Raw genomic sequence first — 13,156 nt, 5'->3', positions numbered from 1 at the left:
TCCCTCCTTCCTTCTTTCCTTCTGACTAATCTCTGTAGTGTCTAGCTTGGTGGATAAACACGGGCAGCTTTCTTTGTCCCCCATCCTTTTCCATTTAAAGCCCTTTTGCTTAGTACTAATGAGGCTCTTTAATTACCCCCCCCATCTACTAAAGCTGTCTCTCTAAACCCAAAGCCAAATAGTTAGTCATCTTTTCACTTGCCTAAAAGCATTCTATAAAAGTCAGTCATTGGGCAGCTAGGTGGCGCAGTGGATAGAGCACTGGCCCTGGATTCAGGAGTACCTGAGTTCAAATCCGGCCTCAGACACTTGACACTAGCTGTGTGACTCTGGGCAAGTCACTAAACCCTTATTGCCTGCAAAAAAAAAAAAAAAATTATAAAAAAAAAAGTCAGTGATTTGCTTTGTTCCAGGTTCAGTTTACATGCTGCCTTCTCCAGGAGGCCTTTCTTGATGCCTCCAGTCCTTCATCCTTTCCCCACTACCCAAAATTAATTCATGTTTGCTTTGATTGTACTTTTTATTGACTTCTCTCTGTCCATATTGTGTGTTCCTTCCCCTCCCCTCCCCAATAAAATGTAAATTCCTCGAGGGCAAGGACTGTTTTTATTTTTTTCATCGTAGCCCTAGGACTTAAGCCAGTGTTTGGCACACAGGTTGTTGTTGAATCATTTCAGTCACATCCAACTCTTCGTGACTGCATTTGGGGTTTTCTTGACAAAGATACTGGAGTGGGGCCATTTCCTTTTCCAGCTCATTTTACAGATGAAGAAACTGAGGCAAACAGGATTAAGTGACTTGTCCAGGGTCAAACAGCTAGAAAGTGTCTGAGAGGGGCAGCTAGATGGCGCAGTGGATAGAGCACTGGCCCTGCAGTCAGGAGGACCTGAGTTCAAATTGTTAAGGGCTAAAATTCTAGCTAGTCTGTCTAAAATATCTAATGAGTGGTCACCAATAAATTATAAGCTTTAGCAAGAGTTAGACTTTTAAGCATTTATTAAGGAGAATAAGAATTTGGTAAAGAGAGAAGAAAGGCCTAGATTCCTCTATCTATTAAAGGGAAAGTGCATTTCTAGCTGCCTTCTCCACCAGCGTCCCCAGGAAAGAGCCTGAGACAGAGCCCCCATCTCTTCCTTCTTCCTCCCACATGCAGACGTCACTTCCTGACGCCAAAGAAAAGACTCCAGGTCCTGCCCTCAAAAACCTTCGCTTCATGGGTGGAACTCTTCTACAGTAAGTCTCCAGCAGGTGGTGTCATTTCAATTGTTATAGTTCCCCGCTTTGTTTCCTCAAGAAATGGGACGTTTCCTTGATGAAACAGTCAAAAATAACAGAATATAATAACCTATGCTAACTAACAATATGTTAATAACAATATAGAAAAGGAAGAGAGGAAAGTTTTGTCCAGAGGGGCTATTTTTTGTCTTCATGAACCGATGCTTTGACATTGGTCTTGCAAAGGGAGGGCCTCTGCAGAGAGTACATATTACAGATGGTGTATATTATAACAGAAAGAGAAAAACAAAAAACAACAACAACAAAACAAAACTGTTCATTTAAAGTCTCTGAAAGTCTTTTTTCTATCTTTCCTTTTTTTTTTTTTCCCAGGGCAATGGGGGTTGAGTGACTTGCCCAGGGTCTCACAGCTACTAAGTGTCTGAGGCTGGGTTTGAACTCAGGTCCTCCTGAATCCAAGGCTGGTGCCTTATCCACTGCGCCACCTAGCTGCCCCCATTTTTCAGATGTCCTCTAAGTGTAGTCATGGAATGGAAGTCTTTTCAGGGGTTGATGTGTGGATGCTGATAATCAGCCAGGAAAATTTCCTACAAAATTGAGCTTAACACAACTTTAAAATAGCTTTGTCGATAATCAAATCAAACAATGAGAGTTCTCAAAAACATGTATAAGGGAATTCAGAATCTTAGTTGTTATACATGAAACATATAATAAAACAAAAATTGAAACATTTTTTAAAATTATAATATTACTATAGTCCCCCCTTATGGAGGGTAATTGAGAAGACAATTGCTGCACTATTAATTTACTGTTCTGTCAAGGAAACATTTCATTTCTTGAGGAATCAAAGGGGGGAATGTGGTAAAAAAGTGAAAGTTTTTAACTGTGGGTTAGCAAAAACTGAAGGGACCACCCTTTCATGGAGGAGATTATGATAACCGCCAGGTCTGTCTCTTAGGCACTCCACTTCTGGGGTGCAAGCTTAAAAGGCAAGGAGAGAACGGAAGTAGGGCTTTTTTGATTGGCTCTCCTTGTCCGATGACTGGCACTGCACACAGAGATGCTGATGAAGGTTGGACTCGGCCCGGCTCGCCATAACAGCACATGCTTGACATGGCTCTCCCCCTTAAAGGTGGCCTTGGGTTTTTGGTGAGTTTTTATATGGAATATAGACTAAGCTTAGACTTAAGACTATCTGTTTTGCATTTCTACTTTCCTGTCTCTCTAATCAACATCACCTTTTAATTTCCAAACAATAAAAGCTCTAACTAGAGACCAGAGGCTTCTTCCATTTACTAGTCTGGGAGATAAATAAGGGAAAGGTTAAAAAAGGGAGGTTAATGCTCTAGTATCCAATTTTAAATCTCACAAAATCCAGCCTCACACACTTGACACTTACTAGCTGGGTGACCCTGGGCAAGTCACTTAACCCCAATTGCCTCACCAAACCTTCCCCCCCCTCCAAAAAAAAAACCAAAAACCAAAAACCAAAAAACAAGAAAGTGTCTGAGGCTGAATTTGAATTCAGAAAGATGTCTTTCTGACTCCAAGCCTGAGACTCTAACCACTGTACTACCAAGCCGCCCACCTGGAATATGGGAGGTGTTTTAAAAAGTACTTATTGTACTGAATTATTGAAGGGTGGACATTCTATTCCAGGATATGCAAAATCACCAGAGCAAAACACTTGCTTATCCCAAAAGAAGAAAAACATCGGCAGCAATACCAAGGGAGGGAGATCCCACAGGGATTCAACCTTAGCAACAGCCCTTGACAACTGAGGCAGAGAGCAGAAGCCAGTGTCAGGGGGAATGGGGTCTGTAGCAGTTGTTAGGCCTGGCCCCCTGGGTGTGAGTGAGGGAGTGAGATTCTACCTCATCCCACCCCTCCTCATCTGTAAAATGAGCTGGAGAAGGAAATGGAAAAACATTCCAGTATCTTTGCTGAGAAAACCCCAAATGGGGTCACAGAAAGTGGGACATGACTGAACAACAAGCAAAAAAAGGACTTCTCTAGTTCTTTAAGGTTTGCAATGTACTTTAGAAATATTATCTTATTTTGATCCAAAACTCTAGGAAGTAAATGCTATTATTATCTCCCACTTTACTAATGAGGAAACTGAAGAACACAAAGGTTAAGTGACATGCCCAGATGAAGAAACCGAGGCAAACAGGGTTAAATGACTTCTCCAGGGTCACACAGCTAGTAAATGTCTGAAGCTGTAGTTGAACTCCGGTTCTCTTGACTCCAGGGCTGGTGCCCTATCCACTAGCACCCATTTTAACATTACTAGTTTCCTTTGTTAATCCTATGTATTGTATTTTGTGTACAATAAGACACATAAAATTAAAAAGTAAAAAGAAAACATTAAAAGTTTTAAAAATTAAACATCACACATGTGAATACCCCATCAGCCTCTCCAAGGGGAGGATGCTGGAGAGTTGACTTTCAGGGGAATCATCATGTTACAAGGGGTCACCTCAACATAATAACTGGTTCTGATCAGAGCTGCGATGGCCTTTGCTTCATTCAAGTTTGGGAGAACTCAGGGACTCTTTCTCTCACAGTGTCCTGTAAGAGACTGTGAAAAAAAAAGTAAAATCCTTTAGGTCTGAGGTCTAAGACTATGTTGCCTCCAAGAAATGGGCCTTTTTCTTTGTTCTTTTCCATTCTGAGTGAAGAGGGTAGGTGGAGTCTCCAATCTTGGTCAGATTCAATGGAGAGTCCCCAATTTCATCCAAGGGGAAATTCCCTAAAGTCTCTAGAGCTAGCAACCAAGGACATGGTGAGCTGTGGTCTTCTCTCCACACCTGCCACTTCCCAAAGCTGTTTCTCTCTCACAGTGGGTCTATCCCTGAAGAAGGTCTAGAACCACATTTGTCCTCTCCCTAACCAAGAAAGGAAGCCTTTCCTCTCTGAAGCCAACTCTGCCTTTAGTAAAGGTTTGTTTGAGAAGCAATTTAGGGTTAAGTGACTTGCCCAAGGTCACATAGTAAGTATCTGAGGCCAGATTTGAACTCAGGTCCTCTTGACTTCAGGGCCTATGCTTTATCTACTGAGCCACCCAGCAAAGGTTTTGGCGTAATCTCTCTTTATTCTTGTGGAAAAGATTGGGCTATAAAAAGTGTTCTGCCAGTAGAATAAATTAGGTATATAATCTAATATGTAATATAAATATAGTTAGTATATATAATAAATATGTGATGTTTATAATATAAATTTATATTAATATAATAATGCATAAATTTTTATTATACATGTTATATAATAACATTTAAGGAATTCAAAGATCCCAGATATTGGGGTATAAATTCACTATTCAACAAAAATTGTTGAGAAAACTGGATACCAGTCTGGCAGAAGTTAGGTTTATCCCAGCATCTCATACTGGATGTCACAACCAACTTCAAATGGATACATGACATTGATGTAAAAGATGACGTTATAAACAAATTAGAAGAGCAAAGAAGAAATTGTGTTAGATCTATCAATAGGGGAAAGAATTCATGAGCAACCAACAGATAGTGAAGGTCAGAGAAGGTAAAATGGACAGTTTTGATTATGTCAGATTTAAAGGGATTTGCACAGTCAGCTGAAATTAGAAGGGAAGTAGGAACATGGGATCTTTACAGCAAATTTCCCTGAAAAGAGTCTAATTTTCAAAGTATATAGAAAAAAATTTACTGATAAGAATAAGAACCATTCCCCAATAGACAAATGGTCAAAGGATATGAACAGTCAGTTTTCAGAGGAAGAAATCCAAACTATAAATAATCTTGTTTAAAAATGTTCCAAATCACACAAAATTAGAGAAATACAAAATTAAAACCACTCTGAGGTTCTGCCTCATCGTACCTACCAGATGGATAAAGTTGACATAAAAGGAAAATGGCAGATGCTGAAGGGTCTGTGAGAAATGATATACTATTGCTGGAGCCAGGACTGGTCTAAGTCATTCTGGGAAGCAATTTGGAACTGTCCTCAAAAAGTGATTAAGCTGCTTTGACCCAGCAATCACTGCTAGGTTCATACTCCAAAGTAGGGAGGGGAAGTGAATAAGCATTTATTAAGTCCCAACTATGTGCCATCAGGCACTGTGCTACACTTTCCTTATGTCATCTCATTGGATTCTCACAACAACCTTTCAAGGCAGGTGCAATTATTATCCCCATTTTACAGTTGAGGAAACATGCAGGCAGAGTGACTGAAGTGCTCAGGATCATACAACTAATAAGGCCAAATTCGAACTCAGGTCCTCCTGCCTCCTAACCACTGTGGCATCTAGCTGCCTCTGGAGAAAAAGAAAAATCAAAGAGAGAAATTACCTATATGCACAAGAGTATTTGTAGCAGTTCTTTATGTGGTAGTAAAAAACTAGAAACTAAGAAGGTGCCCATCAATTGGGGAATGGCCAAATAAATGTTGGTATAGCAATGTAAGGAAAAATTATTGTACTATAAGAAATGGTAACAGGGATGGCTTTAGAGACCTGGGAAGACTTGGATGAAATGATGCAAAGCAAATTGAGCAAAACCAAGAGAACAATTTATACAATGATGACCATATCGTAATGATAAGCCACTGGAGGACACTGATCAACGCAATGAACAACCACAATTCCAAAGGACAGACGAGGAAGCCTGCTCCTACCTCCTGATAAAGAAGGGATTGACTCAGCGCAGAATGATTTACTTTTTTTTGGATGGGGCCTGTGTGAAAATTTGTTTTGCCTGACTCTGTGTATTTGTTACAAAGGTTTTGATTCTCTCTCTCTTTTTTTTTTCCTAAAGAAGAGTAGGAAGGGCAGCTGGGTGGTTTAGTGGATAAAGCATCAGCCCTGGGTTCAGGAGGGCCCGAGTTCAAATCTGGCCTCGGACACTTACTAGCTGTGTGACCTTGGGCAAGTCACTTAATCCTCATTGTCCTGCCCCCCCCCAAAAAAAAGAAAAAGAAAAAAGAAAAAAAGAGTAGGGCAGAAGGGAGATAAAGTGGATTCTCAATCATTTAAAATTTTTAAATTAAAAAATGGGGGGGGGCAGCTAGGTGGCGCAGTGGATAGAGCACCGGCCCTGGAGTCAGGAGGACCTGAGTTCAAATCCGGCCTCAGACACTTGACACTTACTAGCTGTGTGACCTTGGGAAGTCACTTAACCCCAATTGCCTCAAAAAGAAAAATGTGGGCTAGTTGATGGATAGATTTGGAACTCACTGAATGGCCAAATTCAAAGGGTCGATGTTAATGGTTCAATATCAGCTTGAAAAATAGTCACCAATGGAGTGCCACAGGGATTTGTGCTTAACCACGTGTTCTTTAACAGCTTTATCAATCATTTGAATAAAGGCATAAATGGCAGGTTTATCTTTTTTTTTTTGCTTCATACAATTTCTTAAAAGGTTGATAATAATTAAGACTTTTTGTAAATCAAATCTTTTTACTTTGACTCACATGCCACTCATTTTTTCTGGGTCTGAATTTTTTAATATTTATTTTTTTTAACATTCATTTTAAAATTTTCAGTTCCAAATTCTCTCCCTCCTTCTAGCTTCTTCTCTACCCATTAAGAAGGCAAGCAAAGGGCAGCTAGGTGGAGCAGTGGATAAAGCACTGGCCCTAGATTCAGGAGTACCTGAGTTCAAATCCAGCCTTGGACACTTACTGGATGTGTGACCCTGGGCAAGTTACTTAAACCCTCATTGCCCTGCCAAAAAAAAAAAAAAAAAAGGAAGGAAGAAAGGAAGGAAGGCAAGCAAGCGGTCCAAGATAGTTCCAAAGGACTCATGATCAAAAATGCTCTCCAAATTCAGAAAAAAAAAGAACTGTGGAGGCAGCTAGGTGGCGCTGTGGATAAAGCACCGGCCCTGGATTCAGGAGGACCTGAGTTCAAATGCGACCTCAGACACTTGACACTTACTAGCTGTGTGACCCTGGGCAAGTCACTTAACCCTTATTGCCCTGCAAAAAGACCAAAAAAAAAAAAAAAAAAGAACTGTGGAATCTAGATGCAGATTGAACCATACTATGTCTATTTTTTGTTGTTGTTTTCTTTTTTGAGGTTTTTCCTTTTTGCTCTGATTCTTCCCTCATAACATGACTAATGCAGAAATATGTTTACTATGATTGTACATATATAACCTATATCAGATTACTTGCTGTCTTGGGGAGCGGGGAGGGAAGGGAGGGAGAGAGAAAAATTTAAAACTATTAATCCTATAAAAACAAATGTTAAAAACTATCTCTAAATGTAACTGGAAAATAATAAAATATTTATATGGAAAGAAGGCAAGCAAGCAATATGAATAATCAAGAAAGTAAAAAAAATGCTTCAATCTGTACTGAGTCCAACAATTTTCTGGAAATGCAGCTCATTTTTCATTATGAATTTTCTGGAATTGTTATGAATCATTACATTGAGCAGAGTAGCTAAGTCTTTCACAGTTTGTTATTGCTACAATGTTACTATTACTATGTACCATGTAATCCTGGTTCTGTTCACTTCATGTTCTATCACTTCATATAAATCTTCCCAAGTTTTTCTTAAGCCATCCCCTTCACTTGATAACTGATTTCTTCTTCTGAAAACTGCTTGTTTTTATCCTTTGAGCATTTGTCAGTTAAGGAATAACTTTTACTTTTTAGAAATTTGGCTCAGTTATCTATATATTTGAGAATCTTTAAGAGAAAAACTCTTAATTATAACATTTTCCCCCAGTTCCTTGCTTTCCTTCTAATTTTGACTGCATTGGTTTTGTTTGTGCAAGATCTTTTAAATTTAATGTAATTGAAATTATCCATTTTACCTCCCATGATCATCTCTATCTCCTAAATGGTCGTAAACTCTTATCCATAGATCTGATAAGTAAAGTTTTCTATGCTCCACTATTTTGCTTATGATATCACCTTTTATATCTAAATCATATAACCATTTTGACATCATCTTGGTATATGGTGTGAGATGTTGTTCTGTGCCTAGTTTCTGCCAGACCGCTTTCCAGTTTTCCTAGGAGTTTTTGTCAAATGGTGAGTTTTTGCCCCCAAAGTTTGGCTCTCTGGGATCCATCAAACACTAAATTCCTATGATCATTTACTTCTCTATTTTGTGTACCTAACCTATTCTGTTGATCCACTACTCAATTTCTTAGTGAGTGTCAGATTGTTATGATGATTCCTGCTTTGCAGTATAGGATGGCAGGCTTATCTGATTTGCAGATGACACGGAGCTAGAAGGGACTGCTAACACACTGGATGAAAGTCGGGATCCAAAAAGAAAAAAAAAAGTTAGGACTTTGAGTCGACACTCAACCATCAAATTCACTAGGGATAGATGCAAAATCTGATGCTTGCATTTCCCTCCAACAGACAGAGACTTCAGGAAAACAGAAATCATGTAAAAAAAAACAAAAACAAAAACAAAACAATCCACTGGCTTTGGAGCTACATGGTCTGGGTTCAAGTCCCAGTCTTGCAACTTATCATATGACTTTAGGTAATTCACTTTCCCTCTCTGAATCTCAGTTTGTACAATGAAAAGATTAGACTTGATTAGGAATCCTTCACCGGGAGTGTACAGAACACATAGGGGTCAATGAACAAAATGGAGGAGGATGTCCTCAAATTTGTATAGGACAAAAGTGTAATCTTTATTTCCACTAACTTTTTAAAAAATGATTTAATATTTTATTTCCTCCCCAATTACATGCAAAAACAATCTTTAACATTTTTTTTTCAAATTTTGAGTTCCAAATTCTCTCCCTTCACCCCCACCCCCATTGAGAAGGCAAGGGATTTGATATAGATTATACATGTGTAATTATGCAAAACACTTCCACATTAGTGATGTTTTGAAAGAAAATACAGACACCCCCCAAAAAAATACATGAAAGATAAAGAAAAAATAAGCTTCAGTCTGCATTCAGACTATTTCCACTAACTTCTAGCTGAAATGTAGCATTTCCTTCCATTATGAATGTAAAGACATATTTGCTGTGGGACCTTGGTCAAGTCATTTTCCCCTTTGGGGTCTCAGTCTCAGAAGGCAGGTGATCTCCAAGCTTTGAGAGGTGGGGTAGGGTTATTTGCTTGTAAATGATTTTGATCTCAAATGTATGTCCAGAGATACTAAGAGACAGGTGACGTTCAATATCAATATAGTCAAATGTATCAGATGTCTTACTGTATTGCAAATTAACATGTTGGGGATTGTCAAACCGGAAAGCAGAGGAGCCTGCAGCAAGCAGATGCTGCCCTCTAGTGTCCAATGAGGAAGCTGCAGACTACAATTAACTAAGTAAACCTAGGACAGAGAAGAATTGGTGGAGAAAGAGGGAAGGGAGGGGAAGAAACAGTGAGACTGAGAGATGGAGAGAAACATGACAATGGAAAGAGGACAGAATTTGTACTTGGAGGACCTGGGTTCAAATTCTGACATGGCTATTTACTTAACCTGTGTGACCTTGAACAAACTAACCAGCTGGTGTCATCTTTCCTGTAAGAAATAGGGCTGGACTTGACTTTTAGGAATAGTGGCTCACAAGAACACTGGTTCGAAAGTCAGAGGACCTGAGTTAAAATCTATCCATTGACACTAATCCATTGTTGGTGGAGCTGTGAACTGATCCATCCATTCTGGAGAGCAATTTGGAATTATGCCCAAAGGGCGATAAAGCTATGCATACCCTTTGACCCAGCAATACCACTTTTGGGTCTTTTGCCCAAAGAAATCATGGAAAGGGGAAAGGGACCCACATGTACAAAAATATTTATAGCTGCTCTTTACGTGGTGGCAAGGAATTGGAAGTTGAGGGGGTGCCCATCAATTGGGGAATGGCTGGACAAGTTGTGGTATATGAATACAATGGAATACTATTGTGCTGTAAGAAACGATGAGCAGGAGGAGTTCAGAGAAACCTGGAGGGTCTTACATGGACTGATGATGAGTGAGATGAGCAGAACCAGAAGAACATTGTACACAGTATCATCAACACTAAGTGTTGATCTACTGTGATGGACTATATTCTTCTCACCAATGCAGTGGTACAGAAGAGTTCCAGGGAACTCGTGATGGAAGAGGATCTCCAAATCCAAGGGAAAAAAACAAAACAAAACTGCAGAGTATAGATGCTGAATGAACCATACTGTTTCTTTTGTTTTTGATGCTGTTGTTTTTTTCTATTTTGAGGTTTTTCATCATTGCTCTGATTTTTTCTCTTATAACAGGACTAATGCAGAAATAGGATTAATGTTATTATGTGTATATATATATAACCTATATCAGATGACCTGCTGTCTAAGGGAGGGAGGAGGGAGGGAGAAAAATCTGAAATTGTAAAGCTTGTATGGACAAAAGTTGAGAACTATCTTTACATGTAACGGAAAAAAATAAAATACTTTATTAATTAAAAAAAAAATCCCTCCATTGACTCTTTCTGCCTGGGTGACCTTGGACCAGTCTCTCAACCTGCTTGGATGTGTTTGCTTCTCTGGATGATGGAGCTGGACCAGGTCCCTTCTGGGTCTAGATCAGTGATTCTTTCACTCCCACAACTCTCTTCACCCCTTCATGCCCCACATCTAATCAGTAACCCAGTCTCGCATTCAGGCCTTCATCATCTGGACTGTGACAGCTTTCCAATTGTTTTCAATTATCTCCCTGCCAATTCATCCTTCATAGGAGCAATATTTCAGAAATTCAGTTACACCTCTACTCGTTTAATTCCAGTGACTTCCAATTTTTGTTGTTGTTCAGGCATTTTCAGTTGACATCCAACTTGCTGACCCCATTTGGGATTTTTTTGACAGAGATGCTGCAGTAGTTTGCAATTTACTTCTCCAGTTCCTTTTACATATGAGGAAACTGAGGCAAACAAGGTTAAATGACTTGCCCAAGGTCACACAACTATTAAGCGTCTGAGGCCGGATTTGAACTCAGGAAGAAGAGTCTTCTGACTCCAGGCCCAGTGCTCTATCTACTGTGCCACTTACCTGCCCCTGATTCCTGATTACCTCTAAATCCAAACAGACACTCCTTCATTTAGCATTTTAAATAAATTTTTTAAATAAAACTTTTTATTGCTCTTTTGTTTCCTAAATTTTCCCCCTATATCCCTGCCCATTTCCCCATCCATAAACAATTTATGTAATAAATAATTATAAATCAAATAATTATAATTTTTAGAGAGAAATGATCAATACCTAAAGGTGATGCAGTGGATGAAGTGCTGGGCCTGAAGTCAGGAATACCTACAGCCTCAGACACACCGTGTGACCTGGGTAAGTCACTTAATCTCTATTTGCCTCAGTTTCCTCCACTCTAATATGTGGCTAATAACAACACCTACCTCCTAGGGTTGTTGTGAAGATCAAATATTTGTAAAGTGCTTAGCATTGTGCCTGGTATGCAGTAGTCACTTAATAAATGCTCGTTCCTTTCCCTTTTCCCTTCCCCACCCCCCAAAATCTGATAATATATACAACACTTCCTTGGAGCCATCCTTGTTCTTTGTGATTTTGATGATTTCATGGTGGTGTTTTTTCCTCCTATTTACACTGTTTTGATTATTGTGCAGTCTTGTTGGTTCTGTTTATGTCAGTTTGCATCCATTCATGGAAGTCTTTCCATGTTTTTCAGTATTCATCAGATCATCATTCCTTACAACAGCAATATTTGATGACATTCCCATGTGTCATGTTAGTGTCTCACCATTAACCAGTGATAGGGCATGCTACCATGTCAAACGTTGCTATAAGGATTTTCTTGCATAAGAGGCCTTTTTAATGTCATGATTTTGTTGGGGAATATGCCTGGCAGTGAAACCTCTGGGTCAAAGGCTGTAGACATTCTAACCACTTTATTTTTTGCATAACTCCAAATTGCTTTTTCAGGTGGTTGTGTCAATTTGCAGTTCTATCAGCAATGCATCAGTGTGTCTTTAGGTTTTGATGGCTTAGAATGAGTGTAAATAGCAATTGGTTTCTACTCTGGCCAGCAACCTTGAGAGTCAATCTTCCCTTCCCAGATTGATATCTTTGTGATGGTAAATGAGTTCTCTTTTGTCTCAATTCTTAGCTAGCCCTCAGTCATGGAAAGGGCATTGCTTCAGACAAACTGAGACCAAGGAAAAACCTTAATTTAAAAAGACCAAGGTAAACCGCCCCCCTCCCCCCAATCCTGGGCTGTCATCTTAACTTTTGTCTTGCTGCTGGACTTTGGAGGAGCGAGGCTGACGATTTTGCTCAGCTCTGTCTCACTTAAATCCAATTTATTCTCAAGTCGAGACATTGTCCTTGTGATGTCTTTGGTCCTTTTTGTAAACGAAGGATGAACAAGAAGTGTGTGTACCTTTCCATAACCTCTCCAAAATCTGACTATTCCTTTCTGCCAATTTGCTGGGCATAAGATGAAACCTTAGGGCTGAGTTGATCTGTTTTTCTTGTTCTTAGGGATGTATTTTGAAAACTGTTGGGGCAGCTAGGTGGCGCAGTGGATAGAGCACCGGCCCTGGATTCAGGAGTACCTGAGTTCAAATCCAGCCTCAGACACTTGAGCTGTGTGATCCTGGGCAAGTCACTTAACCCCAATTGTCTCACTAAAAAAAAAAAAAGAAAGAAAAAAAAAGAAAACTTGGTTCCTCTGACCATCCTTTTGTCATTTAAGTCTTCACATGTGGCTCGAGCCTACCTTTCCAGATTTTACCCTCCTCCAGAGTGCAGGGGAATAGGTCTTCTCGCTGTTCCATACACAGGGCATTCCCTGTCCCATCTCCCTGCCTCATTACTGGAATACATGTCTTGTCTTCCCTTCCACTTCCTGGAATCCCTGGGGCTTGGCTCAGTATCACCTTCTCCAACCTGTCTTTTCTTCTGACCTTCCAAGTCGTTCTTGGTAGGAAGATGATTTCAGCACATTCTTCTGTGAGTTTTGCT

Source organism: Dromiciops gliroides, chromosome 4, assembly GCF_019393635.1.
Source record: "Dromiciops gliroides isolate mDroGli1 chromosome 4, mDroGli1.pri, whole genome shotgun sequence".
NCBI classification, from domain to species: domain Eukaryota; kingdom Metazoa; phylum Chordata; class Mammalia; order Microbiotheria; family Microbiotheriidae; genus Dromiciops; species Dromiciops gliroides.
The sequence above is the reverse complement of the archived record's forward strand: the minus strand, read 5'-3'. Positions refer to the sequence as shown.